The sequence below is a fragment of the Stenella coeruleoalba genome (genome assembly GCF_951394435.1).
Source record: "Stenella coeruleoalba genome assembly, chromosome: 9".
NCBI classification, from domain to species: Eukaryota; Metazoa; Chordata; class Mammalia; order Artiodactyla; family Delphinidae; genus Stenella; species Stenella coeruleoalba.
Window position 1 is genome coordinate 5,970,293 of NC_137155.1, and position 20,505 is coordinate 5,990,797.

At 39.6% G+C, this 20,505-nt stretch overlaps 1 long non-coding RNA gene across 2 annotated transcripts in view; it reads left to right on the forward strand.

The window, feature by feature from the left end:
* Window positions 1–20,505, forward strand: part of LOC307191382 — a 70,527-nt gene that overhangs the window by 15,209 nt on the left and 34,813 nt on the right. For both annotated transcript variants that reach the window (XR_013829738.1, XR_013829739.1), the window contains 2 exons: window positions 1,297–1,385; window positions 5,999–6,083. This is a non-coding gene — a long non-coding RNA (uncharacterized lncRNA). The remainder of the gene's footprint in view (window positions 1–1,296; window positions 1,386–5,998; window positions 6,084–20,505) is intronic.

Here is a 20,505-nt window from a genome sequence, read left to right on the forward strand (position 1 = left end):
GGAAAATCAATAAAATTGGTAAATCTATACCTAAGATGATAAAAGAAAAAAATACAAATTTCTAATACCAAGAATGAAAGAGAAGACATCACTATCAATCCTACAGACATTAAAAGGATAAAAAGAGAATAGTACAAATAAATTTATGCTGTTAAATTTGGTAACTTAGAAGCAATGGACAAATTCTTTGTAATATAAAAATTGATAGAAAATCTGAATAGCCATGTATATAGTAAACTGAATTCATAATTAAAAATCTTTCTACAAGGAAAACTCCCAGCCCAAATGTCTTCACTGGTGGATTTTACCAAACATTTTTTTTTAACTTTTTTAAAAATTTTATTTATTTTATTCATTTATTTTTGGCTGCATTGGGTCTTTGTTGCTGCGTGCGGGCTTTCTCTAGTTGTGCTGATTGTGAGCTACTCTTCATTGCAATGCACGGGCTTCTCATTGCGGTGGCTTCTCTTGTTGCTGAGCACGGTCTCTAGGCACGCGGGCTTCAGTAGTTGGGGCTCATGGGCTCTAGAGCACAGGCTCAGTAGTTCTGGCACACAGACTTGGTTGCTCCACGGCATGTGGGATCTCCCTGAACCCCGCTGCATCGGTAGGTGGATTCTTAACCACTGCGCCACCAGGGAAGCCCTACCAAACATTTTAAGAAGAAAAAAATAATAATAATATTCACAAACTCTTTTAGAAAATAAAGAAGGAACCCTTTCCAACTCGATTTTTGAAGCTAACATCACTCTTATACCAAAACCAGACAAATACGTCAAAGAAAAAAACCTGCACACCAATATCTCTCAGGAACCTAGATGCAAAAATCATTAATAAACTATTAACAAACTGAATCTAACTATGTGTAATAAGCATAATATTTTATGACCAAGTGGAATTTTTCTTGGGAGTGCCAGGTTGACTTAACATATGAAAAATTACTGTAACTCAACCTTAACAGAATAAAGAAGGGGAAAATAAGTTTTCCTGCTTCAGGAGGAGAAGAAAAGGTGCATTTGACAAAATTTAGTCTGCAATTATTACAAAAACTTGCACCAAAATAGGAATAAAAGGCAACTGATAAAAGACATTTTTCTACATAATATGTACAGCTAACATCACAGTTAACAGAAAAGATTGAATCCATATTCCCTAAGATCAGGCTCCATCCCCATCACTTTTATTCAGCCTTGCACACGAAGTCCTTGCCAGGCTAGCCAGTACAAAAAAAGCAAGACAGCAGTAAAAGGCATTTTTTGTCTTGGAAACAAAAATGTTCATTTGTTTTATTTGCAGATGACATGATTGTGTGTAGAAGTTCCTAAGGAATCTCCAGAACTTACGTTAGAGCTAATGAGTGAATTAAGAAGGCCACAGGATGCAAGGTCAGTATACAACACCACTTGTATTCCTACATACTGAAAAATTAGAAAATGAAAATTTTTAAATACCATTATATTTATATACTGTCATCGAAATCATGAAATATTTAAAGATAAATTTAACAAAATATTTGCAAAACCTATTCACTGAATACTATAAAAAAAATGGTGAGAGAAATTGAAGATGTAAAGAAAAATATCGTGTTCATGGATTGAAAGACTCACTATTGTTAAGATGTTAGTTCTCCCCAAATTAATAGATGCAATGCCAATCCCAATCAAAATCCCAGCTAGCTATTTTGTAGAACTTGACACGCAGATCCTAAAATGTATTGGGCTGGCCAAAAAGTTCCTTTGGTTTTTAAGTAAAAATAAAAGACACATTTTCACCACGAACTTTATTGAACCACATAGTCACCATTTTGTCCCACTACCTTCTGCCATTTTTCAGGCAACTTCATAATTCCATCTTTCCAAAACTTTTTATCTTTTTGAGCAAAGAACTGTTCCAGGTGCCTTTTACAGTCTTCCAGGGGATGGAAAGTTTTTCCATTAAAAGAATTTTGTAAAGACCGAAATAAATGGAAATCTGAAGATGCGATGTCTGATGAATACTACGGATGAATCAGAACTTCCCAGCCAAGCTGTAACAGTTTTTGCCTGGTCATCAAAGAAACTTGCAATCTCGTGTTATTCTGATGGAAGATTATGCATTTTCTGTTGACTAATTCTGGATGCTTTTCGTCGAGTGCTGCTTTCACTTGGTCTAATTGGGAGCAGTAGCTGTTGGAATTCATCGTTTGGTTTTCTGGAAGGAGCTCATAATAGAGGACTCCCTTCCAATCCCACCACGTACACAACATCACCTTCTTTGTATGAAGACTGGCCTTTGGTGTGGTTGGTGGTGGTTCATTTCATTTCCCCCACGATCTCTTCCGTTCCACGTTATTGCACAGTATCCACTTTTCATCACCTGTCACAATTTGTTTTTAAAATGGACCGTTTTCATTACGTTGAAGTAGAGAATAACATGCGGAAATACGGTCAAGCAGGTTTTTTTCGCTTAACTTACGTGGAACCCAAACATCAAAGTGATGAACATGACCAAGCTGGTGCGAATGATTTCCAACGCTTGGTTTGGATCATTTGAATATGTCGACTATCTCCCGTGTGGTATAACGTTGATTGTTCTCAATTAAAGTCTCTGTTTGATCACTATCAACTTCAACTGGTCTACCCAACCGTGGAGCACTGTCCAGCGAGAAATCTCCAGCACAAAACTTCGCAAACCACTTTTGACACGTTCAGTCAGTCACAGCACATTCTCCGTACGTGGCACAAATCTTTTTTTTTTTTTTTTTTTTTGCGTTTCAGTTGTGTTCTTATCTTTATTGAAATAAATAAAGCATAATATGCAGAAAATGCTTTTTCTTCCATATTCGATATTAAAATGGCTACACAAAAATTCACCAATTTTGATGTTTTTTTTTAAATGCACGCTTGTATGACAGCTATCACAATACAATCTAACAAAATTGTTTCAAATGAAGTTAAAGACAACTAAGGGCAAAAAACCAAACAAACTTTTCGGCCAACCCAATATAAGGAAATGCAGAGGACATACTGTAGCCAAAATAATTTTAAAACAAGGACACATTTGGAGGATCTCAAGACGTATAGAATGAGAGTAATCAGGACAAGTCTAAGTTTTGATAAACAGATAAAAGGAATAAAATAAGGGGTCCAGAAATATGCCCATACAAATATGGTCAATTGATGTTCAAGAAAGGGGCCAAGGGGAACAGATGGTCTTTTTAAGAAAAGATGCTGGTGCATTTAGGTATCTATCTAGGAAAAAGGAAACCTCAGTACTTCCCTCTTATCATATACAAAAATTAACATGAAAAGGATCATAGGCCAAAATACAAATATTAAAACTATAAGGTTTCTAGAAAAAAACATAGGGGAAAATTTTTGTGATCTCAGTATAGGCAAAAATTTTAGATAGGTAACAAAAAGCTATACCTATAAAAATTATTGATGAATAAACTTCATCAAAATTTTAAATGTTTGCTCTTCAAAGGACACTTAAGAATACAAAAAGGCAAGTCACAGACTCAGAAAATATACTAACAATGCATGTATTTGGCAAAAGACATGCAGAGCATATACAAAGAAATTTATAACGCAATAATTAGAAGACAACCCAACTTTATAAAAAGAGGGAAGCAAATTAATTAAACATTTGACAAAATAATATATATGAATGACCAATAAGCATATGAAAAGATGCTTAACAGTATTAGTGAACAGGAAAATGCAAATTAAAATCGTCATGAGCTACTACTATATATCCATCATAATGGATAATATGAATGACAACACCAAATATGAAAGATATGACTCAGCTGGAACTCTCATTGATTGCTCTGGGAAAATAAAATGGTAAGGCCATTCTAGAAAATACTTTGTCTGTTTTATGTAAAGTTAAACATCTATTTACCCTGAAACCCAGCCATCTACTTCTAAGTATCTACCAAGAGAAATGAGAACATTTGTACACACTTACTATACACATACTTTCGGAGCAGTCTTACTCAAAATAATTAAAAACTGGAAACAAGCTGTGGCCATCAACAGGAGAATGGTAAATAGAGGAGTAGTCACGCAAAGGAACAGTACTCAGGAGCAAAAATGAATGAGCTACTGATAGATGCAAAAGCATGAACAGATTTTAACAATGTTATGATGAAGAAAAAAGCACATGCTTAAATACAGGCACAAAAGAGCACATACTGTATGATTTCGTTTATATGAAATTCTAAACATCAAAACTGATCTCTAATGATAGAGAGCAGATGAGTGGTTGCCCGGGGCAACAGCTGGGCATGGGGTTATCTGTAAATAGGCACTAGGGTACCTCTGGGAGATGATGGAAATGTTATGCAATTTGATTGTTCTGGTGGCTGCCTGGGAGTTTATTTTTGAAACACATTGAAAACTGGTGCACTTTAAAGGGTGCATTTTATTGAGTGTAAATCATACCTCAATACAGTCTTTTAGAAACTCTTCTCTAAATAAATAAATAAAACTTCTGTTTGAACCTTGAAACAAATGTTCAAATTTCTTTAATTAGAGAACATTTAGGAGTGCTAAAAGAAATAAGGGTTTGCTTATTTTTATCAGCAGTATTTAAGAAAGACGCAAGATGGCGATGTTACTCCAAGAAAGCATATACTCCCCCGGCCTCCTCTCAAATCAGGTTCTAGGCCCAGCACTTTCTTCTCCAGGGGCTTTCAGGAGTCTTTTCCAATATACTTAATTATTGTCTACATTCCAACTATGCCAACAGATTCTTTAAATATCTCCAGAACTTTTAAAGTTCTTCTAAGCGTTAAAAATTTTTCTATTGTTGTCAAAGTCAAAATTGAAATAGTTCACGATCAATAAGATTGTTGTTAGGAAGATTTATGTCTACTACAAGTTGTTACTAACCAATTGAACTGTCTGAGATTTGTCTTACCTCTAGAAAAAGTGCCTGCATTTCGAAAATAATACAGTCATCCCTCGGTATCTGAGGGGATTGGGTCCAGGACCCCTATGGATACCAAAATCCAAAATCTAGGGATGCTCACGTTCCTTATATAAAATGGCAGAGTATTTGCATATAACCTACACACAAACTCCCCTATACTTTAAATCATCTCTGGATTACCTATAGTACCTAACACCATGTAAATGCTATCGTTATGTAAATAGTTGCTTATAAGTATAATATACATGCTTTGTAAATAGTTGCCAGCTTGCAGAAAACTCAATTTTTGCTCTTTGGAACTTTCTGGAATTTGTTTTTTTGAACATTTTGGATCGTGGTTGGTCGAATCCCCGGACGCAGACCCTATGGATACAAAGGGCCTGCTGTACTTTGATTTGTATTTCAGACAGTCAGCCACTAGAGGGCAGTACAGAAACATAAATAAGATACCAAAATGCAATGTGGAAAACGCCAGTGGAATTGTGTGGTTATTACGCTATGGGCACCGGGTTTAGCGTAGGAACCAACTAGATCTTCTACAAAAAGAGACTAAAATGAGATGATTAGTGAGCACCAAAAAGCATTCATTCTATCAGAGTAAAGGGTGAAAAGAAAATGAATACATTTCTAGAAACCATTTATTTGATTCAGAATTTTTTTGTTTAAAACATTATTTCTCAGTAATGGAGTGTCGAGGAACTCTCCTGAAGATAACTGTAATCTCGACATAATATATTTTAAACACTACATGAAGACGTAGGAGAGAGAGGAAAAGCAGGCAGATTCTGCAGGGGGGTGGACGTGGAAGGAGAGAGGTCACTTGGTAAATTTCCCATTTTTATGACTCTTCCCCTGAGAGCAGACCCCAGTCCCAGGGGTGAACCTCGTGATAGTGAAAGCAGAGGCCAGAGTTCAGGGCGGGCACGGTGATGGTGTGAGGGGAGGTGCCCTCACCTGTAGCAGCCCCACACCTGGCCCAGGAGGCGGAGCCCGGGGCTCATCCCTGCTGCTCATCCCTGCCACCGTCGGGGACACCTTGAGCTGTTCATAAACCTCCCTGAGCTTCAGTTTGTTCTTGCAGATCCTGAAGGAAAGCACATCTTTCTCACGGGTTCTTTTTGAGGATTAACGGATAATGTGTACGGGGCCTGGCACATCGCAGTTCGGTGAGTGCTGTCTGCTTCCCACTTCTCTTTTGTGGCTTACATGGAATCTTGTGACTAATTCTCAATTTCTGAGGTAAAGTCTGGTGGCCAACCCCGCAGTCAGCTTGAGACTCTGGTCCTGAACTTTTTTTATAAAGGGCCGTGAGAAAAGAAAAAAGCTTCTCACAAGCTTAGTCTATCTTCTCATCCCCCTTTTAAAATGCAGGTTTGAAGAATAATCTGCCACATTTTTGCAGTGAGTGCTAGCTTGCGGGACCCCCTAAAAGAAGCCCTCAGATGACAGCTGCCTGTAAGGAACTGCAGGAGTTAGCACTTCCCGGGAATGTTTCAGAACCACTGCCTGTCTCCAGCTTCCTGTCACCCTGCACCCTCCAGTCTTTGTTCATCTTTATTTCCTGTGGCCTCCTACTTTCTTCTTGGTGGTTAATTTTACAGAATTTTGAGTGATCGTGTGCACCAGCTTTTAAAAGGGCTACAGCCCCTCTCTACTCTGGAATCATCTGTGATTCGCCTTGTTCCCACCTCTCCCATCCCACCAACACTCACTGCAGGTCCCGTAATTAGACTAAGCAGTCTTTGCCCCTCTACCTTTCCCCACTCCCCTGGACCACGGTGGTAGCCTCCTAACTGGTTCCCTGCTTCCCTCCATGTCACCTGCATGCCATTCTCCTCCAGATCCAAGAGTTAAACTATTAAATATGCTTATGAATTTTTATTAATCCTTCACTTTAACTTCTCCCATAGCTCCTTCTTTTTTTTTTTTCTTTTTTCCCATAACTTCTTATTCCAGTTAGAACAAAACCTCATCTCCTTACCAGTCCCCTGATTACTTCTCTGAAGTCACCCCTAATACTCTTTCCCTCATTCACTGTGGTGCTCGATTTCTTTCTGTCCCACAGACATTTCAATCTCATCCTTTCATCCAAGCCACTGTTCTTGCTGTTCCCTGTGTTTGAATGTTCTTTCTCTGCTGGGCTGCCTGCCCTTTATCACTCCCGCTTTGACTCTGTTACCATCTCTTCCAAGAAGCCCTTCCTGACTGTCCTGCCTAGGTTGGTCCTGACCCAGCCTCAGTCCCTCTCGATCCAACTGCACTGTTCTGCTTCCTTCACAGCACTTATCACTATCGGAAATTGTATCTCTATCTATTTATTTGTTGCAGCACCATCCAGTTCAGATATAGAGTTTATTGAGAAAAACCTTCAAAGAAGTAGTAGAAGCAGATAGAATCTCCTTGACTCTTGTTACTTGTCAGAGCTTAGGCCGGGTATAGATATGTCCCATGGCCAAGGTACCAATGAAGAAGGACAGTCCCCTGCAATGTTCCATACATTTGTGGTGAGGGACATATGTATGAGGGACAGGGATGAGGGACAGGGTCAGAGAACATCCTTGAGATCACGTAAGTTCCCTGGCTGGGGAAGTAGCTTTGATGGAAAGGAGGATGCTCCAGGTCATGGAAACTAGTAATTAGCCCATCCTTCTGTTAAACTGGCTCAGGTCTCCTTCCCAAGCTCTCTGCTCAGCCACCAGAAGTGGGGAGGGCCTGAGCAGCGGGGCCCATCGGCTCTGTCTCCCCATAGAGCCAGGGATGCTGTCTGTCTTGTTTGCCACTAGAACAGTACATGGAAAGGCACATAGAAAGGTAAACAAAAAATAATTTGTTGAAGGAATAAAATAATAATAGCATGAGTAATGATGAAGTAAATGACTGAAAAAGGAACTGAAAGTTAGAAGGAAAGGCCATATTTACTTGAAGTTATGTCTCGGTAGTGACAGAGGCCTGCTAGGGAGATGTCTGAATTTACGGCAGTGCTGTAACTGGGAGCAGAAGCCACAGGTGCAGGGCAGTCACTGCTGTGACTCCAGCTATTGCTCTTAAATACACAGCCAAGCTCGCGTCATGCTGTCCATACCTCATTTATAGAATTCTAATCGCCAGCTTGACGTGCACTGTCTCTTAAATCAGCGGTGCATTCATTGGTATTGGAACCAAAGTTTCATGATCATTTTTGTAAGAGGAACAGATCGGGATTTGGGGGGAGACATCTTCCCAGTGTCTCTGTTTCATCCTAAGACTGTTTTCTTCATCTCAAACCACGACCACATCTGCCCTGGATTGCTTTTGGCAACGAGAGTGATAATGAGGTCATTTCCACTACAATAGGGTCATTGTTGGTAATGCTTATTGCGTCGTGATCAGTTTCTGGAATGCTTCTAAATCAGCAAAGTTAGAAAAAAATTATTAAATGAAGGAAGAGTATATGATGAGCTAAATCCTGAGGAGTATGACTAATAGCACAATGTAAAATCCTCAAGTTCTTGATTAAATTCAGGTCTTGAGGATTTCTCATTATAACAAAGTTCCCTGGGGTTTAAGTCAGCATTCTAGTTTTACTTATTTCATAAATATCAATCCTTGGGGTAGATATTATTGACTCATAAAATTAATAAGATTTACTTTCATAATGTTGATAAAAATCTATAAAGTAGGCAAAACAAATCTTTTGCAGGCTCTACCGTGACCCATTTCTGGGGTCATTTTCCTCTACCAGTGTAATATCTGTTTTCAGGGCTCTTAGGGACTAAAGAATGACACATAATGGAGAAATTACACAAGTTATTTCGCTGTGTATTTCTAGAAGTCAAGTCATCTGCTGCAGTAATTTTAAAGCAATTTTCTTAAACTAACAGTTAAGCTTAATACAATCATAAACTCTTACATTTTACACCCTTGGCTGACTAGTCCTTAAAATTCTCTTCCACATCATCTTTCCCCATTTCTATTCTACTCTCTTCCTGTTCCTTCTCGGACTATTTACTGATTGTTTTCTTGCTGTGATCACCTCCTAAACGTTAGTGAAACTCCACATTCAACCCACTGGTCTTCTCACTGGCCTCCAAGTCCCTCTGTCCCCCACCAAACCCTTTGTAATTTCATTTCAATATTGTGATAAACATCATCTACTTTCCAACCTCTCTCACTTACCACCACTTTCCATACCCAGTCATCAAGCCTCATAGTATATATTTCCTTAGAACCTTTCCTATCTTTTCCTTCCTCCACATCTTCATTCTACCCAAAATCACTATAATCGCAGATCTCTCTAAAGCTCGGTAGTCACTCAAGGTTCACAGCCACTGGGAGGCAGCAGTGCTGAATCCTTAGGTGTCTTGAGGATTGGCCTCAGGTCCACTCAAGCCCTCTTGTATGAAGCATGACCTCTTCACTATAAATAAGGCTCTAAGTTGATTATGCTAAAATTATAGGGAATATATTGGGATGAACGCAAATGATGCTAGCAGATCCTTCTTAATATAAAGAATTTATAAGAATTGGGGAATAAAAACCATAGGAATGAAAGCTGTGAGCCTGGCATCCAGAAAGGATGGGGGAGGGGATGAGTGGGAAACCGCAGCTGGAGTGGCCTGGGTTCAGATTTCTGCCCCACCGTCAGTTTGACAGTGGGCGAGATACTTACGTGATTTTTAGCTTTTCCTGATCTGTTAACTGGAGATAGGAATATCTCCACTCAAAGAGGTATTTTGACAGTTAAATAATATTGTATATAAAGTTTCCATCCTGGAAACTTGCACGTGGTAGGTTCTCATCAAATCATAGCTATTAATACTTACAGGCACAGCACTTCTGCACTTGAAAAGCAAAATATCAATAATATCTTTAACTAATGGCTTAAGGAAATAGTTATCAAAATGCCATAAAGAAATGCACATTATCTGTCAAGGAAGAGTGCTGATAGCCATTCCTGAAGGAGCCTGGCGTGTCTGTAATGGAGAGAAGTTATAGGCAGGTCACCCTTACCTTAGACAGGGCAGGACCACGTACAAAATGTTGTTTGACACTTCAGCTTCTGCAAAAAAAGTTTGCCACACACAGCAAGGAAAGTATAGAAGGTTTGCAGATTTTGGTGGTCTTTAAATAAAGTCAGTCTAAGGGTCAACCTCTCATCTCTGCCCAGTGACTTCTAAGTTTGAAAGCATTTTCCAGCTACTGTCAATTATTTAAGAGAAGTACTGGGGGAAATATAGATAAATAAACCATCGTACATTGCCACTCCCTGGACCACCAGACTCACCTGGCTGTGAGCTGGGTGGGGAGGGCAGAGGTGGTCAGGAGTTGCCATTCATTTGTGTCTACTGCAGACAACAGTAAGAGAGATTGCCACTCGACGGGATTGTAGAGATCCTTTAGTCGAGCATTTCATTTACCGAAGAGGAAACCCAAGCTCAGGCCGGCTGAGCTGGGCACAGTCAGGCAGCTGCTGAATGGCAGAGCCGGCCTGGAGCCCAGTTCTCTCGGCTCCTGGTCCAGAAGTTCCTTCCACTGCACCCCAGCTGCTGCTTTTCAGCATTGAGGTTTGGGGATTGTACTCATTCAAATGCAAATGTTTTGTGTGCTTCTTTAACAGGACATTCTTTTGTCTTACTTTACCAAGTAGGGTTTGCTGTACTGAGTAAATGAGTATAGACCTGGAGGTGTTAAAATCATCAACCTCTTCTAAAGCGTCATTCTTTCCCCTTTGTTTCTATTTGTAACGTAGAACACTTGCTTCTTTTTTTCCTTACAGCTTGAATCGAGACAGCCATCCTTATATAACTTGATTTACTTGTTCTAGTGGATGATACAAGTACTGAGGATGAAATTAATGAAATCAGTGTAGCTCACAGGAAGCTCTTGCCCGTCCCCGCTCCCACCCCTCCTTTGGGAATTCATCCAGGGGATTCGTTGAGGGAATTTGTTGCTACGAAACAGGGCTGCAGCTGGGCTCAGTGAGGGGTCTGCGTGGTCTCACAAAAGCGAGCAACGTCTGCAGCTTTGAGAAGGTTGGAGATGTTAGGGGCCACCCAGTGTTATACCACTGGGAAAAGTTTCCCCGTCTGGAATGTCCCCACGGGCTCCATTCTGCCACCGCGGGCACTCTCTGACTTCCTGCCCAAGACGGAAACCGTCCTCCGCTTCCATGACAATTGGGGTCATCACCCTGGCTGTCGCACCACTACCCACCCACTTGCCCCCATTCGCGCCTGAGGAGTAAGTCTACCTGTAGGATCCCGGTCACCACCATGCACATGAAGTAATTCATGATCAGAGTGAAAGGGAATCACACCCAGCACTGGCGGTGGTCGGGCGGGACAAAAAAGAGGCTGCAGCTACCAAGGGGAAGAAGAGAAGAGGAAGAACCAAGGCTGATAATAAGTAGATGCCAACATGGCCACACTTTTGTTAAAATACTGCAGTATTTCCAAGTGGCTGGTAAATGGTCCCTGCTCCAGGCCTTCACAACGCCCTGTCACTCCAGCCAGTCAAGGCTAATGTCTGTTTCATTTTAATGATTGGTGCCTGTGTCCTAGGCAGTGGATAAATATGTTAAATATTACCCCTTAAGAGAACTAATACTAAAAGTGTGGCAAAAGGACACACTTGTATCTACCTTTAATTATTTCACTCCAGAGAGGAATTTCCATGAGGTACAGTCTCTCATGGAAAATGGAAATACGTAGAAATACTGTTCTAGTTGGTATCCTTCATCATTTAACTGATGCGGAAGATTCTGCTTTTACTTTCCTTCCTTGGCAGCAACATCCAGCAGAGAAAACTCTCAGCTCTGGCTCCCGTGAGCCATTCGACAGGGCCTGCTCCTTAGGAAGGAGGAGAGGCACGAACCACCCGGCCTCTTGTCTGGAGTGGCACCAGGATGTCCCAGGACGTATCCATAGGGAGGGGAGGGAGGCACTTATAAGTTCTCAGGCCCAGTGTGGCTCCTTCCCTGAAATCAATGGCTCACGTATAGAAGTATGGTTCAGCCACAAACTAATTAAAAAGGCATCGCTGGCATCTTGCAGGGACATCGAGAGAGACTCGGAACCCAGAGCAGCCCTTCTCCAAAGCCCCTTCCTTCACCCCCTTCCTTTGCACCCTGGATCTGCCCTCTGGTGGCAGACCCGTCCCCCCCAAGCCCCTCCTCCTCTCACATCCCCTTGCCTTACTTTGTAGACTGATAGCCTCTCCTGGCCCTCCTCTGTTCCTCCTTGTCTCAGGTCTCATTTCTCCTCTTTTCTCCATGTTTTGAAGATCCATAATCCAAAAGGTCCACAAATTACCTGGCAGAGGACGTAGAGTAAAAGGAAGAAATCTTCCTCTGTCTGGGCACAGAGGAAGTGAAGGACCAATAGAATTGGTGCTTATGGGTCCATTTTGCTTTCAGAAGATTCAGGAAGTTTTGAAAAAGCCCAAACTTTGAAAACGTCAGTTTTTATGCATTTCAGAAGCTTAGGCTTGACCGTCCTAAATTTTTATTGCCTAGAAAATGATGGTGGTGTGTAGTTACTAGGAGGGGCAGTGCCTCAGGGAGGAGACTCATCTGAGAACATTAAGTCAGTCATCTAAGTAAACCACTTCCTGTGAGTAACACAAATTAATTCTAGTATTGGTGAGGGAATCGGGGTGATAAGGAAACCCTGTGGGGGCTTCAGACACAACCCAGAACTCCTGTAGCCTGTGCCATTAGCCTGGGTGACTTACCAGTCTGGTTTCAGCAACACCTGTAGTCCTTCCTACCGTGTGCATGTCTTCTGTTTGAATTTTCCATATACTATTTTAAACTCTTAAATGAAACTTACAAAATAAAATCACCCATAATCCTAACACACTAAAAGAATTGTATTAACTCTCCAGTGTGCTATTTTAGTGTTTTTCCATAACCATATAAATGTTACCATACCCTTTAAGTATTATCTCAAATATTTTTCGTGTTATTACATCGTTTTCCAAATTACCATTTTAATAGCTAAATATGTCATTGAGCCACTATGTCCTAATTTCCTTAACCATTCCCTTATTGTTAGATATTTGGTTTGTTTTTATTATTTTACAGTTACAGATAATCCTGCAGTTAATACTTTCATGGACCTAACTTCTTCTCCTTTTTACTATTTCCGTAGGGTAAATTTTTAGAGGTTAGAGTACTGGTCCAAATGATATGACTATTTCCATAGTCGATTAACGTTCCGTTAGGGCCGTAGCAATTTCTACCACTTGCTTTATTATATGTGTGCACTCTGTTTGTACGTGTTACCCAGTCTTCTGTTGCATTTTTATTCTAACCCTTCTTTGCTTACAAAAATTTTACATTTCTATGTAATAGAATCTGTTGTTTTTCTCTCATACTTTTATATTGCTTCAATTCTTCAAATGATATCAACAGTTTAAAGTTATAACAAATTCTGCCTTTATGCAAGCTCGTCTGTGATTTCCCTAATATTTAGTTCTTTGATATATTCAGAGCTTTCCGAATATGGTTATATATTTACTTTTTCCAAAATACTGTCTAATTTTTACCCAATATAATTTATTAAGTTTCTGCTGTTTCCCACTCATTACCCAGCAATATTTCAATAATCCCACACCGATCTAGGTCAATTTCTGGGCTGTCTATACTTTACCACTCATATGTTTTTCTGTTTTTCAGCCATATTTCTTTGCTTTAAACATGATATGTTATAGTATGTTTCTATATCTGGTTAGAGACTCTTATCTCATGTTATAATTTTTCTCAAAATATTCTTCTCCTGAACCCTGACAATCTTCACTTCTATTTCACTTAAGCAGTTTCTTCTCTTGGTCACACTGTGATTATCCCACCTCTGAAATAATGAGCTTAGATGTCACCGAGCCTGCCGTTCTTTCTCTTTGCCTTTTCTTTTATTCCGAGTAACACTGCTCTTTGTATCACTGGGATGTATATATCATCCTAGTTTCCCAGTTCACTCTATCAGCAAGGCTGAACAGAATGATTGACCATTTTACAATAGTACATCAGCATTGCACTTTTCTTGCTTTCTTATCTTTCCACCAAAGCTGTGTCGTCAAATCCCAACTCCAAAGGAACCCATCTGCCCACACTCTCAGTTTCTCCTTCACTGCCTGGTGCAGCCGGATTGAAATCAAGTGATGGCGGATTGACGTTATGACAAATGCTGTTCGTGAGCATTTAGGATTTGTGCAAGGCTGGTAAGAGACGGGAGTCTCAGATGTAGGTAAAGCCTTGACAAAAGAAAATAAGATGCGTTCTTAAGTCCACAACCTTCTTATGGTCGACGTTAAAAAATCCTAGAGCAGATTATTAGAGGCATGTCAGTCACTGAGGAGGAGACTGTGTAGATACCCTGGGGATAAGACATGTGAGAACAAAATTCCTTTTTTGAAAGTAAAATAGGAAACTCTAGAAGAAAAAATAGAGGAGGGGTGATAAAGAGAGGGACAGAGACAGGGGGGACTTGAGGATTCTCATCTCAAATAGAAAAGATCTTTTAGAGTTTTTTAACACGTTATCTTTTTCAAGCCTGACAAAAATCCTTCACTGAAGTGATGACCAGAACTTGCAAAAGAGGGAGAGCTGAGACTCAGAGAAGTTCAGTGAGCTCAAGGAAACTGCACTCACGTCCGCGTGGCGTGAAGCCCTGTTCTCGTCTCCCGTAACATGCCTTTGCGACACTTCTGCAAGATGCAGGAACAGTGACTATGATACTGCCCTAGCCAGGGAAAGCTATGTCTTGTTGAATGAACGCACGGGTCTGATCCCCAGCCCCACAGATGCACCTGCCTGCCGCTTCTCCTGCCTGTGCACGTCACAGGCGCCGCACACCCCATCAGGCTGCCCGGACCGCTCCCCCGGCTCCAGGACTTCCGGTCTCGGTGAGCGCTTCCCCTTCCCGCCTGACTGTTCACGGAGGCCGGGGAGTCAGCTCTTCCTCTCAGCGGCCCCTGCTTTCCCGTCTCCCCGCTGTCCTGCTCCAAGCCCCGCAGCCCCTCTGGACTGCTGCTGCTCTCCTCCCCACGGCGCCTCTCACCTCCCTCCCGTCCGTTCTCTCTTTGAGAGGCTTGTTTCATCATCCCTGTTGTTTAAAACCGTGGAATGGCTTTCTATTGTGGGGGGAAGGAGGGCATAGAGTTCCAAGCCCTCCCCTCAGCCCATGCAGCCCAGCGTGCTCTGGCCTCGCAGCACCCTGTGGCCTCATCTGTCTCCTGCTCTCCACGTGGCCATCACAGACTGGCCTTTCCACACTACCTCAAACCCGCCATGTTCCTTCCAAGCTCAGATCCAGGGCACTTGAATAATTAATGATCCCCTCCACCCCTTTCTGTTTTTCCCATGATGCTTAGATTTTCCTAACCTATTTGAGAACTCATTTGTGATGTTATTGGTTATTGTCTGTCTTCCTGCTCACGAATATAAGTTCCACCAGAACTTATATCTTGCTCACTGATACCAGAGCAATGCCTGGTACACACCAGTTACTTAACAAATAGTTGTTGAAGAAATTGGTTCATTCATTTTAATTTATGACGTATACATGAACAAAGAACATACTCACCAAACTACTGGGTAGTACATACCTACAAGAGAATAGGGCATGTGCTGGGTGGTAGAATCATGGTCAAACACTATCAGACTAATAAATACACAGTGCAGTTTAATAGGGACTAAATAAAAAGCCTGCTTTTGGGTCCAGAAGGTAATAGAAAAACAGGATAATGGATGAAATGACATGCTTAGAGGGATTATGAAAACTACTTTAGGTTTTATTTAAGAGTTGGGGTTTTTTTCTTTTTCTTTTTTTCTATTAACATCTAGCATTGGTATGGTACATTTGTTATAATCAATGAACCAATATTGATATATTATTAACTAACATCTATAGTTTACATTAGGGTTCCTCTTTGTGTTGTGTAGCTTTATAGTTTTTTTTTCAAATTTTTATTGGATTATAGGTGAGTATAATTGGAGTATAGTTGTTGTGTTAGTTTCTGCTGTACAACAAAGTGAATTAGTTATACATATACATATATCCACTCTTTTTTAGATTCTTTTCCCAAATAGGTCATTACAGAGTATTGAGAAGAGTTCCCTGTGCTATACAGTAGGTCCTTATTAGTTATCTACTTTTTATATAGTAGTGTGTATAGGTCAATCCCAATCTCCTGATTTATCCCTCTCCCTGCCATTCCCCACCCCCAGGAACCATAAGTTTGTGTCTACATCTGTAACTCTATTTCTGTTTTGTAAATAAGTTCATTTGTACCATTTTTTTTAGATTCCACATATGAGCGATATCATATATTTGTTTTTCTCTGTCTGACTTCACTCAGTATGACAATCTCTAGGTCCATCCATGTTGCTACAGATGACATTATTTCATTCTTTATTATGGCTGAGTAATATTCCATTGTATATATGTACCACGTCTTCTTTATCCATTCCTCTGTTGATGGACATTTAGGTTGCGTCCATGACCTGGCTATTGTAAATAGTGCTGCAGTGAACATTGGGGTGCATGTGTCTTTTTGAATTATGGTTTTCTCTGGGTATATGCCCAGTAGTGGGATTGCTGGGTCATATGGTAATTCTATTTTTAGTTCTTTAAGGAACCTCCATACTGTTCTCCATAGTGGCTGTACTAATTTACATTCCTGCCAAAGGTGTAGGAGGGTTCCCTTTTCTCTACACCCTCTCCAGCATTTATTGTTTGTAGATTTTTTGATGATAGCCATTCTGACTGGCGTGAGGTGATATCTCATTGTAGCTTTGATTTGCATTTTTCTAATAATTAGCAATATTGAGCATCTTTTCATGTGCTTTTTGGCCATCTGTATGTCTTCTTTGGAGAAAAGTCTATTTAAATCTTCTGCCCATATTTTGATTGGGTTTTTCGTTTTTTTGATATTGAGCTACAAGAGCTGTTTGTGTATTTTGGAGATGAATCCTTCATCAGTCACTTCATTTGCAAATACTTTCTCCCATTCTGTGGGCTGTCTTTTCATTTTGTTTATGGTGTTCTTTGCCATGCAAAAGCTTTTACGTTTAATTAGGCCCCATTTGTTTATTTTTGTTTTTATTTTCATTATTCTAGGAGGTGGATCAAAATAGATCTTGCTTCGATTTATGTCAGAGAGTATTCTGCCTATGTTTTCCTCTAAGAGTTTTATAGTATCCAGCCTTACATTTCAGTCTTTAATCCATTTTGAGCTTATTTTTCTGTAGGCTGTTAGGGAGTGTTCTAATTTCATTCTTTTACATGTAGCTCTCTATTTTTCTCAGCACCCCTTATTGAAGAGACTTTTTTTTCTCCATTTTATATTCTTGCCCCCTTTGTCATAGATTAACTGATCATAGGTGCTTGGATTTATCTCTAGACTTTCTATCCTGTTCCATTGATCTATATTTCTGTTTTTGTGGCAGTACCATACTGTCTTGATTACTGTAGATCTGTAGTATAGTCTGAAGTCAGGGAGTCTGATTCCTCCAGTTCCATTTTTTTCCCCTCAAGACTGCTTTGGCTATTCGGGGTCTTGTGTGTCTCCATACAAATTTTAAGATTTTTTTGTTCTAGTTCTGTAAAAAAATAATGCCATTGGTAATTTGATTGGGATTGTATTGAATCTGTAGATTGCTTTGGGTAGTATAGTCATTTTCACAATATTGAGTCTTTCAATCCAAGAACATGGTATATCTCTCCATCTGTGTCATCTGTGATTTCTTTCATCAGTATCTTATAGTTTTCTGAGTACAGGTCTTTTGCCTCCTTGGGCAGGTTTATTCCTAGGGATTTTTTTCTTTTTGATGTGATGGTAAATGGGATTGTTCCCTTAATTTCTCTTTCTGATCTTTCATCTTTAGTGTATAGGAATGCAAGGATTTCTGTGTATTAGTTTGGTGTCCTGCAACTTTACCAAATTCATTGTTGAGCTCTTGTAGTTTTCTGGTAGCATCTTTAGGATTCTCTATGTATAGTATCATGTCATCTGCAAACAGTGACAGTTTTACTTCTTCTTTTCCAATTTGGATTCCTTTTATTTCTTTTTCTTCTCTGATTGCCGTGGCTAGGACTTCCAAAACTATGTTGAATAAAAGTGGTGAGAATGGACATCCTTGTCTTGTTTCTAATCTTAGAGGAAATGCTTTCAGTTTTTCACCATTCAGAATGCTGTTTGCTGTGGGTTTGTCATATATGGCCTTTATTATGTTGAGGTAGGTTCCCCCTTTGCCAATTTTCTGGAGTTTTTATCATAAATGGGTGTTGAATTTTGTCAAAAGATTTTTCTGCATCTGTTGAGATGATCATGTGGTTTTTATTCTTCAGTTTGTTAATGTGGTGTATCACACTGATTGATTTGTGTATATTGAAGAAACCTTATATCCCTGAGATAAATCCCACTTGATCATGGTGTACGATCCTTTTAATGTACTGTTGGATTTGGTTTACTAGTTTTTTGTTAAGGATTTTTCATCTATGTTCATCAGTGATATTGACCTGTAACTTTTTTTGTGTGTGATAACTTTGTCTGGTTTTTGGTATCAGGGTGATGGTGGCCTCGTAGAATGAACTTGAGAGTGTGCCTTCCTCTGCGTTTGTTTGTAAAAGTTTTAGAAGGATAGGTGTTAACTCGTCTCTAAATGTTTGATAGAATTCACCTTGAAGCCATCTGGTCCTGGACTTTTGTTTGTTGGAAGTTTCTTGATCACAGTTTCATTTTCAGTACTTGTGACTGGTCTGTTCATATTTTCTGTTTCTTCCTGGTTCAGTCTTGGAAGGGTGTACCTTTCTAAGAATTTGTGCAATTCTTCTAGGTTTTCCCTTTTATTGGCATATAGTTGCTTGTAGTAGTCTCTTATGATCCTTTGTATTTCTGTGGTGTCACTTGTAACTTCTTTTTCATTTCTAATCTTATTGATTTGAGTCCTCTCCCTTTTTTTCTTGATGAGTCTGGCTAAAGATTTATCAATTTTGTTTATCTTCTAAAAGAACCAGCTTGTAGTTTCATTGATCTTTGCTATTGTTTTCTTTGTTTCTATTTCATTTATTTCTGCTCTGATCTTCATGATTTCTTTCCTTCTACTAACTTTGGGTTTTGTTTGTTCCTCTTTCTCTAGTTGCTTTAGGTGTAAGGTTGGGTTGTTCATTTGAGTTGATTCTTGTTTCCTGAGGTTAGATTGTATTGCTATAACCTTCTCCTCTTAGAAGTGCTTTTGCTGCATGCATCCCATAGGTTTTGGATCACTGTGTTTTTGTTGTCATTTGTCTCTAGGTATTTTTTGATCTCCTCTTTGGTTTCTTCAGTGATCCATTGCCTATTTAGGAACATATTGTTTAGCCTCCATGTGTTTGTGTTTTTTACAATTTTTTCCCTGTAATTGATTTCTAATCTCATAGCGTTGTGGTCAGAAAAGATGCTTGATATGATGTCAGTTTTCTTAAATTTACCAAGGCTTGATTTGTGGCCCAAGATGTGATCTACCCTGGAAAATGTTCCTTGTGCACTTGAGAATAAAGTGTATTCTGCTGCTTTCAGATGGAATGTTCTATAAATATCAATTAAGTCTTTCTGTTCTAATGTGTCATTTAAACCTTGTGTTTCCTTATTAATTTTCTATCTGGATGATCTATCCATTGGTGTAAGTGGGGTGTTGAAATTCCCCACTATTATTGTGTTGCTGTTGATTTCCTCTTTTATGGCTGTTAGTGTTTGCCTTTTATATTGAGGTGCTCCTATGGTGGGTGCATATATATTTACAATTGTTATATCTTCGTCTTGGACTGATCCCTTGATCATTATGTAGTGTCCTTCCTTGTCTCTTGTAACAGTCTTTATTTTAAAGTCTATTTTTTCTGATATGTATTGCTACTCCAGCTTTCTTTTGATTTCCATTTGCATGGAATATCTTTTTCCATCCCCTTACTTTCAGTCTGTATGTGTCCCTAGGTCTGAAGTGGTTCTCTTATACACAGCATATATATGGGTCTTGTTTTTGTTTCCATTCAGCCAGTCTATGTCTTTTGGCTAGAGCATTTAATCCACTTACATTTAAGGTAATTATTGATATGTATGTTCCTATTACCATTTTCTTAAATTTTTTGGATTTGTTTTTGTAGGTCTTTTTTCTTCCCTTCCTCTTTTGCTGTCTTCTCTGATGGTTTGATGACCATCTTTAGTGTTGTGTTTGGGTTGCTTTTCCTTTTTCGTGTGTGTATCTACTGTAGTTTTTTGGTTTGCATTTCCCATGAGGTTTTGATATAACAGTCTATATATATATATCAAGGTTGTTTTAAGTTGCTGGTCTCAATTTCAAATGCAATTCCCATTTCCTGAATTTGTATTCCCCTCTTCTCATGGTAGCTGGTTTTGATATCATATTTGTGTGTGGATAATTTCCTCCTTTTACTGTATGTTTGCCTTTACCATTGAGCTTTCCCATTTGTGATTTTCTTGTTTCTAGTTTGGCCTCTTTTATTCCCCTGCCTAGGGAAGATCCTTTAGCATTTGTTGTAAAGCTATTTTGGTGATGCTGCATTTGCTTAGCTTTTACTCGTCTGGAAAGCTTTTGATTTCTTTCTCGAATCT